At 42.6% G+C, this 25,501-nt stretch overlaps 1 protein-coding gene and 2 pseudogenes across 1 annotated transcript in view; 1 reads left to right on the forward strand and 2 right to left on the reverse strand.

The window, feature by feature from the left end:
* The window catches only part of Apba2 (amyloid beta precursor protein binding family A member 2), an 881,206-nt gene that overhangs the window by 300,026 nt on the left and 555,679 nt on the right, over window positions 1–25,501 (forward strand). The gene's annotated exons all lie outside the window — the stretch shown is intronic.
* LOC127192449 (TCF3 fusion partner homolog) lies at window positions 6,515–7,269 on the reverse strand (annotated as a pseudogene).
* Window positions 12,736–13,275, reverse strand: LOC127191545 (40S ribosomal protein S11-like; annotated as a pseudogene).

Raw genomic sequence — 25,501 nt, forward strand, 5'->3', positions numbered from 1 at the left:
CAGGCTCTTGGGAATGACTTCTTCTAAAAGCATGGACAACTCACTGGGGCTACGAAGTAACTGAGCAATCAGGGCAAAAGCTTGATGTCTTTGCCTTCACTTTGGCCCTGTTGCCTTTGTCCTAAGTCACCCACTCACTCCTGCATCAAGCATGTCAACTACTTTTTCTTCCCCCTTTAAGGCTGAAGGCTCAAAGAGTCATTGTCTAACTCTGTAGGTTCCCAGAGTTCCTGGACCAGCAAGGCCTCAAAGGCAGGACGGAGTGGCCCTCCAGGTGGAAACAGTTGTCCTCTCTGATAAGGAGGCAAGCCCCTGGATCATCTCTGGTCCCCTCAGGTGGTTCCTGTGATTGACAGATTAGCAGTGTGTCAGACCGTTTTGTAGGACAGGAGCTGAGATGACAATCAACATGGCCACACCTTGAGCAAGCCTACTCACCTGTGCAATCCCCTTGCTGCTGTTTAAAACTGAAACTCTCAGCCTAAGTGTCCCTCAGTAGAAGAATGGATAAAAAAACTGTGGTACATTTACACTATGGAATACTATCCAGCTATGAAAAACAAAAAATTCCTGAAATTTGTGGACAAATGGATTGAACTAGAAATGATCATAATGAGTGAATTCACCCAGAAGCAGAAAGAGACAAATGGTATATACTCACTTATATTGAGATACTAGCCCAAGGGGCATGTCCCATGAAAGACTTTACTTACCAGGAAAGTGGGTCAGAGGGGAGCACATCCTATTGGGACTTAAGGTGAGAGAAGCATGGAAGAATGAGGAAATAGAAGGATCCATAGGGTCCTGGAAACCTACAAGAAGAACATTATGACAGGCAGATCTGGGTTCTGGGGTCCTGCTCAAACTATGGCCCCAGCCAAGGAAAATATAGGCAGTAAACTTCGAACCCCTACCCAGACCTAGCCGATGGACAGGACATTCTCCACTGTTGAGTGGAGAGTGAGATCTGACTTTCATACAAACTCTGGTGCCCCATTTTTGACCATGTCCCCTGGATGGGGAGGCCTGGTGGCACTCAGAGGAAGGATAACAGGTCACCAAGAAGAGACTCGATACCCTATGAGCATATACAGGGGGAGGAGGTCCCCCTCAGTCACAGTCATAGGGGAGGGTAATAAGGGGAAAATGGGAGGGAGGAATGGGAGGATACAAGGGATGGCCTAACAATTGAGATGTAATATGAATAAATTAATAAATTAAAAAAAAAAAACCCTGAAACTCTCCTTGGTACAAACCTGGGATTCCTAGACCTCTTATTTGTCTTCCTAACCCACTGAATCTCCCTTTTCTGCTTCCATCATGGTGTGAACATGTACATGCAGGTGTGACTGCAGCTGTGTATTGTAGGCTTAGATTTTTCAAGCCTATATATAGATTTTTATATAAGGTTTTTAAATGCGTCTACCTCCCTTCCAACCCTCTGACCTGATGTAGGGGAGAACGAAGGTTAATAGGGGTGGAGGATGTGGGCCTTTTAAGACATAGTTTCTTAGGGCGATTCCACTCTGTGTTGTTAGGATACCAGCAGTCCAGTCAAGTAGCAAACACCAAACAGCAACATGAATCAGCATCAGCAGCACACAGAAACAGCAAAACTCCATGGAATCGGCATGTCAAAGACCAATGAAGCAATGTGAACTGTTGCAAAGCATAACAAGGCAAAAAAGCATTTTTGCACTGTCTAATATCTCCTCCCAGAGCTCATACAAAAGCTGGGCATGGTGGCGCACACCTTTAATCTCAGCACTTGGGTGGCAGAGGCAGGCAGATCCCTGTGAGTTCCAGGCCAGCCTGGTCTACAAAGTGAGTCTGAGACAGCCAAGGCTACATAGAGAAAAACCAAAGCCAAAACCAAAAAAAAAAAAAAAAAAAAAAAAAAAAAAAAAAAAACCTTAACCAACCCAAACCAAAGAAAACAAAAAACAGAGTCCACACTTGCAGCTGGCAAAAACCATGCCCCATCACGTGAGACAAGTTCCAGCAAAACATGACGTGCCCTTTCATCGGTCTGTTTTCCACTAACAGAGGTCATGAGGCTGTCTTCAGTGGCAGAAAACACTCCTAGATCCCACACTCAGGACCAAAATAAAAAATACATTCGCATGACACAACTGAGTACTCAAAGAAACCAGAAACGTCTACTTCATATCTCCCTTTCTGCTTTAAAAAATATATACTCTCTTCTCTAACAATCTGCACATGGTAGAAATAATTGAGAACCATAAAACTAGAACTTTACATCACATTTTAAGTGAGCTGATTATGTACAGCATATCAAACAATAGTCAAACGAAACAGCCTTAAATTTCTTTCTTTCTTTCTTTCTTTTCTTTTTCTTTTTTTCTTTTTTGAGACAGGGTTTTTCTGTGGAGACTTAGCTGTCCTGAACTTGCTTTGTAGACTAGGCTAACCTGGGAATCACAGTGATCTGTCTGCCTCTGCCTCTCACGTGCTAGGATTAAAGGCGTGTCGCCACACCCAACAACAACCTTAAATTTCTATCAATAAACAGTTAAACAAAACAACCTTAAATTTCTATTGATACACAAGAGTGCATGTGTGTGTGTAGGTCTGATGTTGATGCAGATGCCAAGTGTCTTTCCTCAGTGGCTCTTCACTTTTATTTTTGAGATAGGGTCTCTCTCTAAAAACTGAAGCCACCAGTTTGGCAGGCTGACTGGCCACTTGTCTTCCTGACACCATAGCCCCTTACAGACATGCACCACCACATTTCTTTAAACCAAATTCAGGCTCTCATGCTTGAATAGAAGACCGACTGAGCTATTTGACTAGTCTTTGATCTTTCTCTTAAAAAAAAAAAAAAAAATCAGTGTAGCCAGGCGGTGGTGGCACATGCCTTTAATCCCAGCACTTGGGAGGCAGAGGCAGGCGGATCGCTGTGAGTTCGAGGCCAACCTGGTCTACAAAGCGAGTCCAGTACAGCCAAGGCTACACAGAGAAACCCTGTGCCGAAAAACCAAAAACCAAAAACCAAAAGCCAAAAACATTCTGCTGAGTTGGGCATGGTGGCGTACACCTATAATCCCAGCACTCGAGGCAGAGGAAGGTGGATTGTTGTGAGTTCGAAGCCAGCTTGGTCTACAAAGTGAGTACAGAACAGCCAGGGCATCACAGAGAGACCATGTCTCGAAAAGCTATAAATAATAAACAAACAAATAAATAAAATAAATAAAAATACATTCTGCCAATTGATGACTTTTAGTTGTGGCGTTTAATCCATGTATGTCTAAATTTCTTTCTGGAAAAGAAGGTTGTTCCATTATGTTTAAAAAATTAATTTATGAATATAAAACCTTTTTTTTTTTTTTTTTGGTCTTGGGTCCTCATGATTGTTTTCCTTTGTGTTTAACTGATATTAATGGTGCTATACTTTTATTAATTTCTCATTTTTAGTTGCATATATCCTATAGACTTTTTAATTTACTGTTACTATGGTGATTACATAAGATAGTCTAAAGTTTAAAAAAATGTGTCTATTCTCAGAACTGCATGGAACCTTTTCTATAACGGACTGCATTACAGACCACAAGGCAAGACTTAAGAAATCCAAAAAGAAAAATTACTCCCTGCCCATTAGCCCCCAGTGGGATAAAACTACCTGCTGACAGCTCACCTCAGAAAACACACAGATACTTTGGACTGAACAACATGCTGCTGAGTTAAAAAGTGGGTTGGTGCAGAAGTCAGGTAGGAAAATTTAAAGACCCCCTAGAAGTCAAAGAATAATGAGACCAAAACCTTCCAGAACCTCTGAGATACAGCCAAGGTAGACTTAACAGAAATATAAATACTCATATTAAAAAAAGTTGGAGATCTCCAATACCTCAGTGATGTGCCTCAAAGGGCTAGAAGAACAAGTAAAGACCAAGCCAAGTGCATCAGATGGCCAGAGATAACAGTGACTGGAGCAGAAATTGTTGAAACAGAGACTAAGAATGACAAAAAAATAAAAAAATAAAAATAAATAAAAAAATAAACCAAAAGCTGGTCATTTGAAAGGATTGTCAAGATTGGCCAAACCAAACCAGATTAACTGATAGGTTGATGAATAATAAAACATGAGATGAAAAAGGAGTTGTTACAATAGATGACAATGAAATCCAGAAGAGCAGGGAATGCTATGAATATTACATTACAACAAACAGGAAAATATAGAATAAATAACTTTCTAAGGGCATGTCACCTAATGAAGTTAACATCAAAGGATAGAAACACCTTAAATGGACCAATAACAGTAATGAGACTGAAGAAGTCTACCCACAAAATAATGTCCTGGGCCATTTACTCCTGAATGCTGTTAAACTTTGAAAGAAGATCTAATACCAACACTTTTTAAACTTCCACAAGATGTAAAGGGAAGGAACACTGGCCAGTTTGTTGTACCCGTGTAATCTGACAGCATGACTGGATAAAGACACAGCCATAAAAAGAAAACTGTAGGCCACTCTTCCTGATGAGCGTAGATGCAGAAATTCTCAACAAAATACTTTCAAAGTTAAGGCCATATTAAGAAGACGGTATACTATCACCAAACTGACTTCCTACCATGGATGTAAGGTTAGTTGAAAAATGCAAATTAATAAGTGTAATGTACCATATTAATAGACTTGCAGATAGAAATCACATGATCAGATGAAAAGGAGGGCATTTGATGAAGTTAACATATCTTAAAAATAGTTTTTATACATGATACACTTTGATCATATTCACCCTCCTCCCCAACTCCTCTAATGTCCACTCTCTCCATCCTCCCACTCCACCTATCATTTCCTCCTCCTCCCTCTATTTTTTTCTTTTTCTTTTTTGAGACAAGGTTTCTCTATGTAGCCCTCACTGTCCTGGAACTTGCTCTGTAGTCCAGGCTAGCCTTGAACTCAGAGATCTGCCTGCCTCTGCCTCCTGAGTGCTGAGATTAAAGGTGGGTGCCACCACTACATGGACTTTTCTTCTTCTTCTTCTTCTTCTTCTTCTTCTTCTTCTTCTTCTTCTTCTTCTTCTTCTTCTTCTTCTCCTCCTCCTCTTCCTCCTCTTCCTTTTCTTCTTCTTTGGTTTTTTGAGACAGGGTTTCTCTGTGTAGCCTTGACTGTCCTGGACTCACTTTGTAGACCAGGCTGGCCTCGAACTCACAGCGATCCTCCTGCCTCTGTCTCCCAAGTACTGGGATTAAAGGTGTGTGCCACCACCACCCAGTGACTTATCTTCTTTTTTTCCCTTCCCAATGTCCAGTTTGAGAGTGGAACCTGCTCTGGTGTGTGGTCCATCTACCAGGGTTCACATTAATAGACTTTCCCTCTCTCAACAGCTACCAAATGCCAATAGCTTCTCAGTCAATGGTGGGATTTTTTTTCACCTTTATGCTTGGACTTCTGTCTGGTTTGAGATTGCATAAATCTTGTATATTTAACATAGCTTTATGATAAATATCCTGAAGAAATTAGGGCTAAAGGGAACATACCTCAACACAATAAAGATTGTATCCAACAAGCACACAGATGACTGTGACATCACAGTGACCTCACATGGGCCCTTTGTGTCATTACAGTGTTTCATTACGGCACTGCATTACTCCATTCACTGTAATGTTGAACATGACATCATCATATTTCATTATGTTGCCACAATGCTGAATTGTGACATCATAATGTTAAATTGTGTCCTTAGAAGGCTACTGCGTGCCATCACAATACTCCACTGTGTGATCAGAATGCTTCATTGTGCCATCAAATGCTTTATTGTCAGCACAGTGCTACAGCATGCCACCGTGATGACGATGATGATACATTGGACATTATAGTACTTTATTGTGTCATAAAATGCTAAATTTGACACCACAGTGCTCCATTGTGCCACCAAATACTCCATTTTAGCATCACAACCTACAATGCCATCACAATGCTATATTGTGTCAACATAGTACTCCATTGTACCATCATATAATTATTTCCTCATAATGGCTCATTGTGACATCACAATCATGAATGTTGGCTCACAGTGCTCAATTGTTTCATTACAGTGAGTATCATTTCATTACAATAGTACATTATGTCATTACGGTGTTGAACTATGATATCAGAATGTTTCATTATGTAACAATAACTGCTCATTGTAATATCACAATGCATTATTTTTACCACCACAGGATATATTGTTGCACCACAATGCTGAATTGTGACATCACGATGCTGTGTTGTGTTATAACAGTGATCCATTTTGACATCACATTAGTACTCTGTGGCATCATGATGCTCCATTGTTTCCTCACAGTGATCTTGTATCAGCGCAATACTGTATCGTATCCTAATAATGTACAGTGTCATCACAGCACTCGATTGTGTCCCAAATGCTGAACTATGACATCACAGTGTTTCATTGTGCCAAAATAATGTTGCACTGTGTTATCACAATGATCTATTGTACCATAACAAAGCACATTTTTTCAAATGTGGGGAGTGTGCTTATTGGGGAGAGAGGGTTAGTAAAAGGGTGGGCCAGTTAGAATAGGATACGGTAGCAGTTTGTCTGGCCCTCAAGAAACTCAACTTGAATCCAAAGCCTCGTCTACTTCAAAGCTGAAGTCTTTCACATCCTTGATTACGTCTTGGCCCCAGCCTTTGGTTCCCACTTGCATTAGGGCCAGTTCTAGGGGCAACAAAGCCCTCAGCAGTGGTGCCAGCTGCCTCTTTTGTTCACTGAGACCCTTGCCAGGGGCCAGGCTTCTGGGGTCAGGGTTGCAGGTGTCTTTTTGGGTGGGGAAAATCCCTCTTTCTCTGGAGGCTCATTCTCAGCATTGCCCGGTGCTGGTGACCTCTGTGCTTTGGCTGCCGTCATTCTCCAACACGTGGTGAACTGGATACCCTGGTAGTCTCTCCCCATAGGAGTCCAGCACCCTCGTGAGTAACCTGTGCTCCTGCTGGAGGCTCTATACTGATAGAGCCTGTTCAAGACTTGCTCGTCTACCTGCTCCATCTCCCAGCAGTGCTGACCTAGAGCTTGATACTTTAGTTCCTATTCGATTGATTTACTTCCTCATGGCAACATCTGAGACCCCAGGCTGCCTCTCCTCTTCATCCTCCTCTCAGGGTCCTGAACCACCCAGACCACTGGACACTAACTCCACTTCTGTCTCTAGCTCACTTTTCAGGTTGTGACCACAAAACAAGGTTGCAAAGCCAGCTCTGAGCCTGGTGGTGCTGAGAACTCTTCAAAGCCCATGGCTTCCATGGCTCCCCCTCTCTCTGTTCTGGCTCCATTTCTCTGGCCAGGAAGCACTTCAAGCCTCAGATAGATCAATAAGCAACATTTTAATGTCACAATGCTACCACGTGCCATCACAGTTCTCCATCATGTCATCATGATGCTAAACTGTGATGTCACAGTGTTGCTCTGTTTGATCACAATGTTGCATTGTACCATCACAAGGCTCCATTTTACCATCACAATCTACACTGTGACATACATTGTTTCATCACAATTTTCCATTGAGCTACCACAGTAACGTGTCTTTATAATCCTCCATTTTTGCCATCCTTTTCATATCACAATAGTACACTATGATACCACAGTCCTCTATTATGCTAGCACGGTAGTGTCATTTGTCATCACAGTGCATCATTGTGCCATCACAATGCTCAACTATGACAGCACCATGCTTCATTATATCACAACATTGCATTGTGCCATCAGAATGCTCTATTTCATGAGAGCAGGCTATGCTGTGACATCACATTGGTCTACTGTGTCATCACAATGCTGTATTGTGATATTGCAATACTGAACTGTGATAGTGCAATGCTTTATCATGTCATAAATGATATGATGTCATAAATGACTATGATGTCACAATTCTCTATTTCAATATCACAAGCTATACTGTGACATCACAACTTTATATTGTGCCATACGATGCTGTATTGTTTCACTATGGTGCTGATTGTGCCAACACAATGGTGGATTATGACAGCACCATGCTTCCTTGTGATATTACAGTGTCCCATTCTATCATGACAATACTATATTGTGCCATCACAGTATTAAACCATGATGTCACAATTATTCATATTTTCCACCACTGTAGTACATTGTGTCATCACAGTGTATCATCATGACATTACTATGCTGAATTGTGACATCACAGCACTTTTTGTATCATAACAATTTTGCAGTGTTATTACAAGTTGAAGTATGACATCACATTCTCCATATTTTTTTCATCACATGCTCCATATTTTTTTTTAACCATAGTAGTACATTGTATCACCATAATGTAGAATCATGACATTGTGGCATCACAGCACTTTTGTATCACAACAAAGCTACGTTGTGCCATCACAATCCTCTTGTGCCATAACACTGATGAGTATCACCATCACAATGCTACACTGCGACATCACAGTCTTGAATATTGCCGTTACAATTCTCTATTGTGCTACCACAGAAGCCATCAAATTGCCATCAAATGCCATCAAATTGCTTAATTGTAACATCACAAACTTAATTTTGTCCTCACAATGCTACATTGTATCATCACAATGGCACGTGTTGAATTATGACTTGCTAATGCTCCATTGTGCCATCATAGTTCTCCAAAATATTAGCACATGCTGCAGTGTGCCATCACAATGCTACTGGAACCACAGTAGCACATTGCAACATCATAACGGTCCATTGTGTTTCATCCCAGTGGTTACTGTTTCATCAGAGTGCTCCATTATGCTATTAGAATGCAGCGTTTTGACATAATGAACTATGACATCCTAATGTTTCACTGTTTGATCACAGTGTTGCATTGTGCCATCAAAACAGTTCCTTTCAACATCACAAGCTACACTGTAACATCACAATCTTTTGCTGTGTCATCACCATGCTCCATTGTGTCCTCACAAATGTAATTGTAATAACATAACACTCCACTGTGCCACCACTTTGCTGAATTGCCAAATCACAATGCTCCATAGTTTCACCACAGTACATCACTATTTGATTACTGTTCTGCACTGTATCATCACATTGACCCACTTTGTCATTACTGTGCTCCAGTGTGCCATCACAATAGTATGTTATGCCATTACAAAAGTCTATTGTGTTACCAAATGCTACATTATGACATCATACTGCTGCACTGTACCTTCCCAAAGGTCTCCTGTTTCATCAGAATGTATCACTGTGCCATCATAATGTAGATTTATGACAACACAATGCTCAATTTTGATATCACATTGCAGAATTGTCCCACCACAATACTCCATTGTGACATCATGATGCCCCACTGTTTTCTTTTTTCTTTACTATTTTATACCTTTACTAGGGTTATTAGGTAATAAATATGGATCCAACAGAAAAAGACTCACTGACCAGCCAATTCTAAGAACTAGGGTTTTTTTTGGGGGCGGGAGAGTAGTAGGTGGGTCCGAGACAGGGTTGCTCTGTGTAGCCTTGGCTGTCCTGGACTCACTCTGTAGACCAGACTAGCCTCAAACTCACAGAGATCTGTTTACCTCTGCCTCCCAGAGTGCTAGGATTACGGGCATGCACCACCATGCCTGGCTTTAAGTACTAGCTCTACAAAGAAAGTAAAAACACACAGATGTATGCTGCAGATACACATTGATACTCAATAAATGCTGCTCATAAAACACACAAACCAGGAATAGCCTAAACAGTCACCGATACAGAAGCTTATTGCTATATTCCCAGCATTCAGCACAGTCTCAACTACATGGCAGAAAACAAAAAATTAAAAATTCAGTGAATGAACAGCACCTTTAACAAATTACTGAGATAGAGTTATGCACCTGAATAAAAAATTATTAAGCAACCTTCCTACTACTAATTTAAGGAGTGTTGGTGTAAATGAATGTCTGGTAGAATTCTGCACTGAAGGGACTGGAGAGATGGCTCAGAATGTTGAGAGCACTGGCTGTTCTTCCAAAGTTCCTGAGTTCAATTCCCAGCAACTGCATGGTGGCTCATAACCATCTCTATGAGATCTGGTGCCCTCTTCTGGCCTACATGCAGGCAGAATACTGTATAAGTAATAAGTCAATAAATCCTTTAAAAAAATCTGCACTGAATATGTCTGGCTTTAAAAAAATATGCACTGAAAAGTTTCCCTTGGGAAACTTTTAAATGCTGATTTTGTTTCGATAGGGGTTATGGGCCTATTAACGTTTATCTGATTTTAATTTAACTTTGGTAGGTGGTATATATCAAGAAATTTGCCCATTTCTTCTAGGTTTTCCAATTTGGTGGTGTACAAGTTTTTAAAAAAGTATGTCCTTATGATTCTCAGGATTTCCTCAACGTCTGTTGTCATGTCCCCTTTTCATCTCCAAGTTTATCAATTTTCATCTTCTCTTTTTGTCTTTTAGTTAATGTGGGTAAGGGTTTATCAATCTTATTGATTTTCTCAAAGAATCAACTTCATTTTATTGGAGTCAATGTATTGTGTTTGTTTGTTAGCTTTAATTAGTTCAGCACTAAGTTTGACTATTTCTTGATGTCTACTCTTTGGGAGTATACTTTCTTTTATTTTTTCTGGAGTTTTTGTGTGCTGTTAAGTTGGTAATATGAGATTTCACTTTTTAAAATGTAGGCATTTAGTGTTATAAATTTGCCTTAGAACTGCCTTCATTGTGTCTCATAATTTTGATTATGTTGTGTTTTTTTCATCCAACTCTGAAAAAATTTTAATTTCTGTCTTAACCCATTTTTCATTCAGTAGAGTTGCTCAGTTTCCATGAGTTTGAAAGCTTTCTGTTGTTTCTGTTGTTAGTATACAGCTTTAATCTACGGTAGTCAGGTAGAATATAGGGTGTTTTTGTATTTGGTGAGATTTTCTTTGAGTTCAAGTATGTGGTCAGTTTTGGAGAAAGTTCCCAGAGATGCTAAGAAGATTTATTCTTTTGCGTTTGGTCAAAATGGTCTATAAATATGTTAGGTCCATTTGGTTTATAACTTCAGTTATCTATAGCATTTTTCTGTTTAGTTTTTTATAGCAGGACTTTCAGACATACCAGCTGTATAAACAATGACACAGAGGCTTTTTAACATTTTAAAGCTTAGGGCTTTGATCTGAGCAGATTCCCAGCTGCCTATCTAGCTAAACATGACTAATCCTGCCACTATGTCCCACCGTGTACCTAGCCTCTCTGCTCCTGTTAATATCCATTTACCTCCTTGTCTCACCGGCGAATATCCTGCCTTTGCTTTCTTCTCCCAGAGTCCCTCTCTCTCCCGAAAGTTCCTCCTTCTACTTCTTGCTCAGCTCTTGGTGGGCAGCTTTTTATTTCAACCAATGGGCAAGCGAGGAGTATTTACAAACTATAAGAGCAGCGATGGACCATAGAAATAACAAAACCAAGATCCTGTTAGTACCTAGCTCTCTGCCAGGTTAGTAATCAATTGAATATAGAGACACACCTTCACACAATATCTGGATGCTGTGTCTGTTGGTGAGTGTTGGGTATTGAAGTCTCCCACTATGACTGTGTGAGGGTCAATGTGTGACTTTAGCTGTAGTAATGTTTCTTTTTATGACGTTGGTTGCCATTGTGTTTACTGCATAGATGTTGAGAATTGCAATATTCTCTTGGTGAATTTTTTTCCTTTTGATGTGTGTGTAGTATCCTTCCCTGTCTCTTCTGGTTAGTTTTGGTTTGCAGTCTGTTTTGTCAGATGTTAAAATGGCTGCATATACTTTCTTCTTGAGTCCGTTTGCTTGGAATATCTTATGTTTTCCCTTTTTTTTTTTTTTTTTTTAAACCCTGAAGTGATTTCTATCTTTGACATTAAGGTGTGTTTCTTGGATGTAGCAGAAAGATGGATTTTTTGTTTGTTTGTTTTGTTTTGGTTTTTTGAGACAGGGTTTCTCTGTGTAGCCTTGGCCATCCTGGACTCACTTTGTAGACCAGGCTGGCCTCGAGCTCACAGCGATCCGCCTGCCTCTGCCTCCCGAGTGCTGGGATTAAAGGCGTGCGCCACCACGCCCAACTTCTGTTTGTTTGTTTTTAAAGACAGGGTTTCTCTGTATAACAGCCGTGGCTGTGCTGGAACTTGCTCTGTAGTCCAGGCTGGCTTCGAGCTCACAAAGATCCATCTACCTCTGCCTCCCAAGTGCTGGGATTAAAGGTGTGCATCACCACCGCCTGGCTTAGATCTTGTTTTTCAATCAAATCTGTTTATCTGTGTCTTTCTATTGTGGAATTGAGAATTCTCAATGAGCAGTGTTTATTGATTCTGTTATTTTATTTGTTATGTATGGGTTTCCCTCTCTTCTTTTGATTTGCTTGTCTGAGATGACTTATTCCTTGTGTCTGGTAGCTTCTTAAGATTGAAGTTTTCTTTCTAGTGCCTTCTGTAGAGCTGGGTTTGTAGATAGCTATTATTTAAATTTGACTTTATCATGGAATATCTTGTTTTCTACATCTATGATGATTGAAAGTTTTGTTGGGTATAGTAGTCTGGCTGGTATCTATGGTCTCTTAGAGTTTGCATGCAACACATCTGTCTAAGCCCTTTTGGATTTTAGAGTCTCCATTGGAAAGTCAGCTGTTACTATAATCAATCTTCCTTTATATGTTATGTGGTCTTTTTCCTAGCAGTTTTTAAATACTTTTTTCTTTGTTTAGTATGCTTACTATTTTATTACTATGTGCTGAGGAGATTTTTTTCCAGTCTATTTGGTGTTCTGTATGCTTCTTTTTTTTTTTTAAGTTGGAAAATAACTTTATTTGCTCTGAGGAGCAGGCCAGCACCCCCTCAGAACTTCTGAAACTGCTTCTTGGTGCCAGCAGCCTTGGTGACCTTGACCACATTGAACCGAACGGTCTTGCTCAGGGGCCTGCACTCTCCCACGGTGACGATGTCCCCGATCTGCACATCCCTGAAACAGGGCGACAGGTGCACAGACATGTTCTTGTGGTGTTTCTCAAAGCGATTGTACTTCCGAATGTAATGGAGGTAGTCCCAGCGGATGACAATGGTCCTCTGCATCTTCATCTTTGTCATGACACCAGACAGGATCCGACCTTTGATGGAGATGTTACCGTGAAGGGGCATTTTTTGTCTATATTAGGTGCCCTCGATGGCCTCCTTGGGCATCTTGAAGCCTAGACCGATGTTTTTGTAGTACCGAGGGAGTTTTTCCTTGCTGGCTTCTCCCAGCAAAACGCGCTTCTTGTTTTGAAAGATTGTAGGTTGCTTTTGGTAAGCACGCTCCATCTGAATGTCCGCCATCTTTCCTGTATGCTTCTTATACCTTGACAAGCACCTCCTTCTTTAGGTTAGAAACTTTTTCTTCTATTATTTTGTTGAAAATATTTTCTGGGGCTGGAGAAATAGCTCAGAGGTTAAGAGAGCACTGGTTGGTCTTCCAAAGGTCCTGAGTTCAATTCCCAGCAACCACATGGTGGCTCATAACCATCTATACAAGGACCTGGTGTCCTCTTCTGGCATGCAGGTATACATGAAGATAGAACACATATATACATATAGATAAATCTAAAAAGGGGGGGCGCAGTGGTGCACACCTGTAATCCCAGGACTCTGGGAGGCACAGGCAGGCAGATCTTTGTGAGTTTGACCTAGCTTAGTCTACAAATTGAGTCTAGGACAGACAAGGCTACAGAGAAACCCTATCTTGGAAAAAAACCCCACACACATTAAAAAAGAAAGAAAATATTTTCTATGCCCTTGATCTGTGTTTCTTCTTTCTATATTCCTATTATTCATAGATTTTGTCTTTTCACAGTGTTCCAGATTTTCCTGCATGTTTTATGCCTGGTTTTCCTTTTCTTTTTTTTTTTTTTTTTTTTTTTTTTTGTCCTCAACACCTGAGAGTCTCTTTTCCATCTCTTGAAATTTGGTGAGATTGACACTGAGGGTTTTGTTTGACTTAATAAATTTTTTTATTTCCAATTTTACCAATTTCTACTTTCATGTCTTGGAATGTTTTCGTCGCTTCCTTTCACTGTTTGTATTTCCACAGACTTCCTTTAAGGATTTATTCATAGCCTCTTCCAGGTCCTTGAGCATCTTCATTGCAGCTGTTTTGAAGTCCTTGTCTTGTGCTTCAGCTATACTGCATTTCCTGCGAGTCTGATGTCGCGGGTTTCCGGTGTGGGGACATATTGTCTTGGGTGTTAATGACTGTGTTTTGCACTGGTGTTTAGACATCTGTGCTTGGGATAATTGTGATTCTAGGTGTAGCTATCTGATCTTGCCTTTGTTCAGTGGGTGTTACATTCGTTGGTTTGTGATGCCTTCTCTGGATCTTAGGGAAGTGCGGAGGCTGTGGGATGCTTGTTAGGGAGTGTGTCTGAGTTCCTGACATGCACGGCCATTGGGGGTCTCAGGCAGATTCTGTTTCTAAGTATTGGAGGTTGACACAAAGGAATGGGAGTGGGCTAGAAGCGGGGAGGCTGAGAGGGTCCATGGGGAGTAAGAAAGCTGGGTTTGCTGAGTGGGTTGTCAGAGTCCTCAGGGAACGAAAACAGAGGAAGCACAGGCCCCTGCAAGCGGTCTGCTACAGGAAGGACTAGGGGCGAGGCTCCATTCTTCTTTGTAAAAATGTCTCCACTGTGCCACCACAGAGCTGATTTATGATGCCTCAAGTCAGTCTGCTGCCATCATACTGCTTTGTGGCAGCACGGTACTTCAGTGAGCCGCCACAGTGCTCTGTCATTGTGATGCTATATTGTAAACCACAACGGACCATTCTGCCATCACACGGCTTCACTGCGGCTTCTCAGCATTCAAAAATGCTGCGAACTGCCGTCACAATGCTGCATTGTTGCATCACAACGTTTTATTGTGCCATCACTATACTCCAGTGCACCATCACAATGCTGCATTGTAGTATCACAGTAGTGAATTGTGAGGATGTTGCCATGAATTATGACATTACAGTGTTAAACTTTAATGTTGTATTCTTCCATTTAGCCACTGTGATGTATCGTATTATCACAAGGCTGTATTTTTCTCACAATACAGAATTCTGCCACCACGATGCTGCACTGTTTTATCACAATGCCTTATTGTGTCACTGTAACAGTACTTTGTGACAACGTAATGTTTTACTATGACATCACAACTGTATTGGGCTACCACAATGCATTTTTGGGGGGGGGGTGTCTCGATACAGGTTCTCTCTGTGCTGCACTGTTTTATCACAATGTTTTGTTGAACCACCACAATACTATATTGTGACGTCATAGTGCTCCATTGTTCCATCACAATGCTGAATTGTTACTTCATAGTTCTCCATTGTGCTATCACAGACTTCACCATGTTCCACTGTGACATCACAACGCTGCTTTGTGCTATCACAATGTTACATTTTCCCAAAAACAATTCTCAGTTGTTCTACCACAGTGCTCCATTGTGCCATCGTAATAATGATCTGTGTCATCACAGTGTTGAACTGTTGCGTCAGAATGCTTCTCTGTGTCATAATGATGTTGCATTGTGCTATCACCATTTGCAATTTTACCATCATAAGCTGCATTGTGGTATCACAATGTTCTACTGTGACATCAAAATACTGTCCAGTAAAACAACAATGGGAGGCAGAGGCAAGGGGATCTCTGTGAGTTCGAGGCCAGCCTGGTCTACAAAGCAAGTGCAGGACAGCCAAGGCTACACAGAGAAACCCTGTTTCGAAAAACCAAAATATAAATCAAACCAAACCAAAAAAAAGACAATGCTTCATTTTGCCATCATAATAGTGCCTTGTGGCATTACAATGCTTCTTTGTTTCCTTACACTGCTCTATTATGGCATCCTAGTGCCACATTATAATATCACAGTCATGAACTTTGTCCTCACAATGTTCGTTGTGCCACCACAGTAGTATGCTTTGTCTTCATAGTGCTCCATTGGGCCATTATAAATCAATATTGTGAACACCATATAATTTATACCATCACAGTCTGCATGGTGATATCCTGCTGATGAATTGTGACTTCTATTGTGTCATCACAACGTTATACTGTGACATTGAAATGCTTTACTCTAATATAATAGTGTTGCATTGCCATCAAAGTCCTCCACTTTGCTATCACAGTAGGTACATTGTGCCATCCTAGTGCTAAATCACGCGTCAAAAGATTCCATTGTTTCTTCAAGGTAGTCCAATTTTGCCAACATAATGCTACACTGTGATAGAAAAATATACCATTGTGCCAATAAGCTGCTGAACTGTCACATCACAATGCTGAGTTTCATGACACTGGTTTCATCTCAGTGCTCTATTGTGGCATCATAATGCCACACATGATATCATAGTCCTGAATTTTGTCCCTAACAACGCTCCATTGTGTCATCACAATAGTACATCACGATATTATAGGGAGAATTGTGACATCTCAGTGTTGTATCGTGTCATCACAATGCTGCATTACACCATCACGGTTTTGTACAACACTCCATTTTGCTATCACAGTAGGACACTGTGACATCACAGTGTTCCGTTGTTTCAACACAGTGCTCCACTGTGTCATCACAATGCAATATTGTGGTATCACAAAGCTGAATGGCGACAACACAACGCTTCATTGTGTCATAATGATATTTCATTGTGTCACCACGATGGTCCATTTTACACTACAAATGACATTGTGTCCTCACAATTTTCTACGGTGTGATCATATGCTAATTTATAATATCACAGTACTCCACTCAGCCATTGCAATGTTCATCTGTCCTCATAATGGCATACTATGCCATCACAGTGACTCATTTTGTCTTCACAGTGCTGCATTTTATATATGCGTGTTCCACTGTGCCAACACTACACTGCACTGTGCCACCACAGTGCTTCATTGTGTCATCACAATTGTGAATTGTGATCTCACAGTGGTTCATAGCGACATCATAATGTCGAATTGTGATGACACTTTGCTCCACTGCGTTATTATAATTCTTCACTGTGCCACCACAATGATGCATTTTGACATCTAGTGCTCCTTTGGCCCATCACAATGTTCCACTGTGACACTACTATTCTGGCCTGAAATTCACAATCCTTTTCCACAGCTTCCCAAGTTTTGGGATTATAGCTATGTACTACCAGATCAGATTTTTTTTATTTGTCTATATGTTACCTTTATAATAAAGCTTTTAAAATATTTGTTTATTTATTTATTATTTACACAGTATTCTGCCTGCATGCCAGAAGAGGGCATCAGATCTCATTATCAGTGGTTGTGAGCCACCATGTTGTTGCTGGGAATTGAACTCAGGACGTTTGGAAGAACAGACAGTGCTCTTAACCTCTGAGCCATCTCTCCAAGCCTATAATAAAGCTTTTGTTTTCCAATGACTTTGTGTTACTGCTCTGCACCCTTTTGCTTCAACAAATAGTCCCTTTTAGCATTTTTTTGTTTTTGTTTTGTTTTGTTTTGGCAACAGGGTTTCTCTAGGTAGCTCTGGCTGTCTTGCACTTGGGAATTTCTTGCATCTACAAATCCATATCTCTCTACAAATTTAGGGAAGCTTCTACCCCTACCATTTGTTCCATCGTCATTTGGCGTTCCCCAGACACCAAATACCTCGTTTTCTCTTGCTGGCCTGGAGCTTGTCAGTAGGCTAGAGTGGCTACTTAGTGGACCCCAGGCATCCTCCTGTCTCTGCCTCAGGGAAGCTGGGCTTGCAATCACCATTTACCACTCCTGGCTCTTTAAATGTGGGTCCTGGAGATGGGACTCCCGCCTCCATGCTGACTGAGCTGTTTCCCAAGAGCATGCTGGGTCTTTTGTTTTATTCCCACAAGTTTCGGAGACTCTCTTTATCTTCCCAGGCTATTTTTATTTCCTTTGTTGCTCAGACTGAATACGTTTCATCAGTCCACTTGCCGTCTTTATTTTACCAGCTAGATTCATTGAGTGAATTTTTGTCCCTCTTGATGTCGCTTTTCAGTTTTATTATTAGCATTTGGTTACTTTTATAACTTCTATTTCTTTGTAAAGGGTTTAAAAATTTTTTTTCTCATTTGTTTCAAGGAAGTTTGCAATTAATAACTGAATCATTTTTGATCATGTTGCTTAAAATATTTCTATTAAATAATACCAAGATCTGATTCTTTTCAGTGCTAGAGTCAAGTTCTCTCTCCCTCTCCCTCTCCTTCCAGGTACTTGAAATGACAGATGTTTTTTTCTATCATGGAATGTTGACTCTCCTGTGAGGAGAGCCCAGGCCATTCCTAGCCTTTTTCTATTAGTAGGTTCATCAGTGCAGGTGTGACCTACTTTGTGGGCTGTCGCTGGTGACATTTTTCAGATCCTTTGTTGTGCTGTCTCAGTTTGCCTGTTTTTTGTTTTTCTCATGTGGCATAGTCTGCAGTGGGCCCCTTTGGGTGCTACTTGAGGAAACAGAAGGACTTCTTCAGCCCCCAGCTGTTGTTTCTAGAAGGGAGAAGCTCTCCAGCCCTTCCTGGGCTCCGAACTTGTGCAGGGAATGAACACTTGCTTCGTGGGTGCACTCCTCCTTCACTGTGCTGTCCACTCTCTGGTGTCACAGACTCAGAGGGACAAAGAAGTTTCCTGAGATGAGCTCTTGACATGATGGGATCCTCTTTGCTGGTGCAGGCCACCTCTGCCCCTTCAAGATGTCTTCCGTGCCATGAAACGAAAGGGGGTGTGTCTTCTCAGACCTGCTGGGGAAGGAAAGCCCTTTCCCAGGGTGCTGATGGCCAGCAGGGCCCCTGATCTGCACTGCTACATTTCTGATGCGCTTGGCCTGGCGTTAGTGTTTGTTTCCTTTGACTTGCTGTACGAGTCCTTGTTATAATTTGAATGTGGAACATTGCCTCTCAAGTCAGCTCCACTCAGTGCTCACACCATCCCTGAGGAGACACCCCAGTTTGCCAGCATCCTGCAATCTTAAACAAAACTTAGGTTTCACTGTCACAGCTTTACCTGCCACCTACTCAAGGGTTGAGTAAATGATGGGATCTGACAATGCTACGTATCTCCTGTCCTCACAGGCCTCCTCCCTCTAGAATATTGGTACAAGCCCCCATGAACCTGTAGCTCTTGCATCCCACAAGGCTGATCCCAGTTTCTGCAGCTAGCTCCAGAAGTAGCCACCTCCCCTTTGACCTCGGTAGCACTGGTCTGTAAGTGACTACATGGTGAGCCTAGAAAAATGTTTCCTTGCTTGACCCCTTTCCAGCAGGACATCCTGGACACTTCCTATTCACGCAACTCACCACCCACCCCGCCCCAGTCTTTTCCACTGAAATATTTTCAAATGAATTTACATTTCCATACCATGTGGCCTTGACACACCTTTTCTTGTGTCCCAATGCAAAGCATGTGGCTTCTGTTTAATGCATTAATCTCTTTAACAATTACAGATGGTCAAGCCAGGTATGATAGTGAACAGTTTAATCACAGCACAGGAGGCAGGGACACAGATCTCTGAATTTCAGGACATCCAGGGCTACACAGAAAAACCCTTTTTCTAAAAAAAAAAAAAAAAAAAAAATCTGCAGAAGGTTTGCCCATACTTACTGTGTCCCCAATTGTAAACGCATTTTTGCTCCTTTCTCCGATACCATGTGTGCCCTCTGTATCTTTCTGTTCTGCCCACCCCCCCAGCCACCCCTGCCAGATTCTCAAGGTAAATCTGACTAAAAGCAATAAGAAACAACAGCAACACAGCCCTGATGCAATGTCTTAGAAGTTCTTATGCCAAATAAACTAATCCATTGCTTTTAACTCAGCTTCACTCAGATTTTCGGGGTCAAACGGCCAGAAGTTTTCTTCTACAAGTGTGCATGTAACACAAACGGCGGCTTGTCCATTCAGTGACAGAATTTTTGCTCCATTCAAAGCCCCAGGAGAAATCTTCATCGCCTGCACTTCTAGCAGCGCTCTGGTCTTCCTAATCCCACCCGCATTTTCCCATTAAGCTCCGTTTGTAACATTTCAGACCAGTTCTCAACCTTCCTAGGCTGTGACCCTTTAATACAGCTCCTCATGATGCCCACCCCCCACCAAAATTATTTCGTTATTACTTCATAAATGTAATTTTGCTACTGTTATGAATTGTAAATACCTGTGTTTTCTGATGTCCTTAGGGGATCCCTGTAAAAGAATTGTTGGACCCTCAAAGGGGTCGGGACCCACAGGTTGAGAACCACTGTTCCAGAGCCTGCTCGCTCACATCTCCAAACTCTTTACACTCCTTCCATAAACTGGCTCTAAAAGCTTATATCTGAGGGTCAAGTTCATCACAGCCCTGGCCCTACTTCACGGCGGACCAGTGTTCAGTATTGCTGTCTTTATCACTGTTACAAAATAGCTCATAGAAGTAGCTTAAGGAAGGAAACATTTATTTTGGTGCGTGGTCTCAGAGGTGTTTCAGTTTGTCGTAGTGGGGAAGATTGGGAGGATAACTCACCCACTGCGGCTGGAATGCTCACCTGCAAACGGCAGCAAGGGGAGTAGTTCAGAGACTCACCCTAGCGCGTGACGTCTGCCAGGTCGGCCCCCACCTCCTAAAGGCCCCACGGCCTTCATAACGGTGCCACACATTTGGGACTATATGCATTCACATTATGGGGGGGGGGCAGAGATCAGAGGGAGGTATTTTAGATTTAAAAAATGGAAGCTGTTGCTATGACAATACTGGGAAGGAAAACGTGAAGGGGCTAGGTCTGTTTTGGCCCGCGGGTTCGGAGGACTTCAGTCCGTGAAGCGGTGATGGAGTAGCTCAGTTTCTGGTGGTTGGCCTCTGTGGTGGAGGCTGCTCCCTTCTCAACAGACTAAGATGCAGACATCCAGGAAGGACCCAGGAGGGCTTGATACAACCTTCAAAGGCCCACCCTTAGGAGTCTACTTCCATCAGATGCGTCGTCCCTCTTGATTTTTCCACAGACTCCCAAAATGGCACCAGCTGTTTGGGACCAGATGCTCAAACTATGATTCTGTGGGGGGACATTTAGAACTCCAACCATGGCAGGGGTAGAACTCAGAGTTCGGCTGGAGGGAGGAGGAGCCTGCCTCTCCTACATTATACTGATTTCAAAAAGCACACAGCCTAGGACCGTAACCAGTTTCCTTTCACCTTATACCCTTCTGGGTTCTTTTGCTATTTCCAGAATGTCTGATTGGACTTCTTAAGGAGAAGCAGGAAAGGACAAGCCAAAAACATCTAATGTAAACAGGAAGTCAGGTCTAGTTATATTAATAAGAGCCAGTAGAACAACTCTTTCTTTCTTTTTTCTTTTTTGGTTTTTTGAGACAGGGTTTCTCTGTGTAGCCTTGGCTGTCCTCGACTCACTTTGTAGACCAGGCCAACTCACAACGATCCATCTGCCTCTGCCTCCCGAGTACTGGGATTAAAGGCATGAGCCACCATACCCAGCTTCTTTTAAAATTTTTTTATCTTTTAAATTTTAAACAAAGATTTATTTATTTATTATGTATACAGTGCTCTGCCTACATGCATGCCTGTATGCCAGAAGAAGGCATCAGATCTCATAATACATGGTTGTGATCCACCACATGGTTGCTGGGAATTGAACTCAAGTCCCCTGGAAGAACAACCAGTGCTCTTAGCCTCTGAGCCACCTCTCCAGGCCCCAACAACTCTTTCTGATGAATACAGAAAGCAAGACAATTCCATCATTACGCCGATGTCCTTGCCAGAGACGTGGGAGTGTGTGGGCACCCAGGAGCCCTGAGAGGACCCACCCTTGTTTTTCTGGTGGGTTGGCCCTATCTGTGGCTTCCCTGTTCTGCAGTGACTTGTTCTTCCCTGGTCCCACTTGGGAGACACCAGACTCAGTGGGATGTGGCTTGTCCTCCTCCTCCTCCTCCTCCTTCTTCTTCTTTTTTTTTTTTTTTCCAATGTGCTGTTTAAGTCTCTCCGTGGGAATCTACAGAGTGCATTTTGTTCCTCTCAAGTAATCCCCATTTTCATTAAGTCCCAAATGAAGCTGGATCAACATCACTGAGTGTGAAGGCTCAGGCTCATTGGCAGTCAATGGTGCATGCTGCTAGCACACTGTATCCTATTAGAGTGGCCTCTTCTGGGAACTTTCCCTTTAATGGGCCAAGAAACTCCCAAATGGGGATTCTTGGTTAGAATCGCCTCTGATGGAGTGTGAAGAAAACTGCAAATTAGTAAAGTCACAAGTTCCGTAACTAGAAGGCTGGTTCCTGTTTCCAGATGAAACAGAGGTCTGTGACACCCTTGGGGCCACACGTTCCCATGGCAAAGTTTTACTTCTCTTTGGGCACAGTCTCCCAGGATGCAAAACATAGCCAAAGGGCAATGCTCCCTTGAAGGAGAGCTTCATGGGCGAAGGCAGGAGACAGGCAGAACAGAACAGGGTATTATCAGCAGAGTTTCTGCAGCTGACCTTGACTGTAGCCCCAGAGCACAGTCCTGCATCTGTCTCCAGTTCAGGTTGAACGTGTTGGTGCACACCTTTAATCCCAGTACTCAGAAGGGAGAAGCAGCTGATCTCCAGGAGTTTGAGGCCAACCTAACCTGCATAGTGAGTGTCAAACCAGCCATGGCTACATAAAAAAACCTTGGCTAAAAAACAAAACAAATAAAAAAGCAAAGCATGGTCTTGGGGTGTTGATAAGAAATGGGGTGCTGGGCTGGAGGAATAGCTCAGAGGTTAAGAGCACTGTCTGTTCTTCCAAAGGTCCTGAGTTCAATTCCCAGAAACAATGTAGTGGCTGGTGCCCTCTTTGGTGTGCAGGCACACATGCAGGCAGGACACTGTATGCGTAGTAAATAAATCTTAAAAAAAAAAAGAAAGAAAGAAAGAAAGAAATGGGGTGCTAACAAGACCTTCAGGAGATCATGTGCAAGCCAAGATGGGTGGCCCAACTCTTATAGAGGAGAGGAGGTCCCAGCATATTGTGATGGAGTCATGAAGATCAAAGACTGAAAACCGTGGAGGTGGCTGTCCTGCTCTTTAGGAGCCCACACTAATTCTGAGGGTTGGTCCCCACTGCCATCGGCCTTGATCGAGCAGCATAGTATGGACATCAGAGTATGAGAAGTAGAGACAAATAGTAGGATCAGATGCTTGGGTGTAGACTGTAGAGTGTAGATGGTGGAGTGGAGGTGTTGGTGTAAGTAGGAGGCGCAGATGTGGGGTGCAGCTCTTTGGTAGAGAAAGTATGGGGCAGTGAGACAGCAGAATACAAGTGTTTGTTATAAACCACAGGGTGCAGCTGGTGGGACACAGGTGTTTGGTATAGGCAATGGTCCAGCTAGTGAGGTGCATGCAATGGCTTCACAGTGTTCCTTCATACTTGGTGCCATTATAGAGCTATGAATTTGATGAGCACTTAGAACGGGGCCTTGAGGCTTTCCAGCAATCTCAAGCTGTCCAATGCTCTAAGCGAAGCGAGCTTGCTACAGGTGTCTCTTCTCTGAGGTGCTTGTCCTCAGAGCCTGCTGGAAGGGCGATGAACCAGGTGTCAACAGCCAGCACTTTGAAGCAGTCACCTGAATGGCATCCTGCCTTCAGGATGAGCTCCTCCGCTCCTTCTCTTCTTGATGGAGACAGCACAATTGCTAGATCCTGTCACAGTCAAAGGTGGGCGGTGTGCAGATCTTGTGCACAAAAGTGCGGTTTTGTCGTAACCATGCAAGCCTATCCCAGGAGATGACAGAGCAGCCAGCCCTTAGTCACTGCAAGTGCCACAACAGGGTGACTCAGCACTTCCCTTTTCTACTTGGCCATTCAGAGGCCTCTGTCCACTTCACCACACTCACTGTGTGTGAGCAAATGACCATTACTCAGCTCTGCAGCTGTGGTGGGGATGAGCCTGAAGCCTGGCTACTGCTTGCAGGAAACAAAACTGGGGAGGGAGGGCTAGGAAATAGCTCACCCACTAAAGTGCCTGCTTCTCAGACATGGGGACCTGAGTCACATAAAACCAGGAGCCACATAACAATGTCAGATGTACTATTTGTCATTTACTGCAGAAAGCAGCTTCTCTCATGAGGGTTGACAGCTGCACTAATTGAGACTCAGTGGGTTTTTAAAAGACTACGTGAGGTTGGGAGGGAAAAGCGATGAAGGGGTGTGAGAGAAATTGGAGAGAAGAGAGAGCAGTTGATTTGATCAAAATGCATACATGTATGAAGTTCTCAAATAATAAATTAAGAAACTTTTAAAAGAATATTTTTGAAGTCAGATGTAGCACTCTGTTCTCATAATCCCAGCACTGGGTTCTTTGGGGGCTCTTCAGTCATCCATCCATCTCAGAACTCTAGGCCAATGACAGACCCTGTCTCAAAAGAGATGGGTTGTATTTTTGAGGATAACACCTGAGTTTATCCTGTAGCCTATACACACACACACAGACACACACACATGTGCAAACACACAAACACATGCACAGACAAACAATTGCACAGGCACACACAGACACACAAAACACACACAAACACACAGACATATACAGACACACAAAAACATACACAGACACACAAACACATGCACAGATACACACACACACACACACACACACACACACACACACACACACACACACACACCCCAAAATCAAAATATAACAAAATGTAATTGAGGGGTATATGAGTGTATGGCCAGGGGCCTCTGCAGCCCTGACCCCTAGGAGTCCACAGAGCAAGTGGAGCTCAGACAGAGTCTCTCACATGTGTGTGTCCTCTGCCTAAGCCTTCCACATAATGATGCATCTATAAGTTGGTGTGGATGGAGACTGTCTCCCATAGCCATAATAATAATAATAATAATAATAATAATAATAATAATAATAATAATAATAGAAATAAAAGAAGAGAAAGGAACATAACTGCTCTTAGGTTGGGTGGGGGAGAAAGTTTATTGTGGATAGAAGGGAGAGCACACTAAGAGGCAGGGATGTCTGGGAGAATCCAGAGTGAACATGACCAAACTGAGCCAGGCCATGTGAGGATCAGGGGGAGAGGGGAGCCAGACCAAGAGGCCAAGAGGGTAAAGGGTAGACAAAAAGACCAGATAGCCAAAATGGTTGGCTTATATAGGGAAGGGCAGCTGGGGGAAGGGTAACCCAGCCCCTGGGCTGGAGAAGTTTTGGGTAGGGGATGAGGCATGCCACCCAGAAGTGCCTTGTAACAAATAGAGACAGAGGGAGAACCTAGCAGCAAGTGTCGGATTTGATATATTATGACACCTCAGTTAGCCGTTTGTCTGGGGTTTAAGACCTAACACTTATATATTGAATACTTGGTCCCCAGCTGGTGGAACTGTTTGGGAAGGATGAGGAGGTGTGGCTTTGGAGGAGGTTCATCATGGGAACAGGCTCTGAGGTTTCAAAAGCCTCCTATCCCCAGTGTGCTCTCTCTGCTTTCTGCTCATAGTTTAAGTTCTAAGCTGTTCCTGCTGCCATGTCTTTGCTCCACCATCATGGACCATCATGGCCTCTAGCACTCCATATTAGTCAGTCAGGGCTTCCTAAGG

Source organism: Acomys russatus, chromosome 7 (genome assembly GCF_903995435.1).
Source record: "Acomys russatus chromosome 7, mAcoRus1.1, whole genome shotgun sequence".
NCBI classification, from domain to species: domain Eukaryota; kingdom Metazoa; phylum Chordata; class Mammalia; order Rodentia; family Muridae; genus Acomys; species Acomys russatus.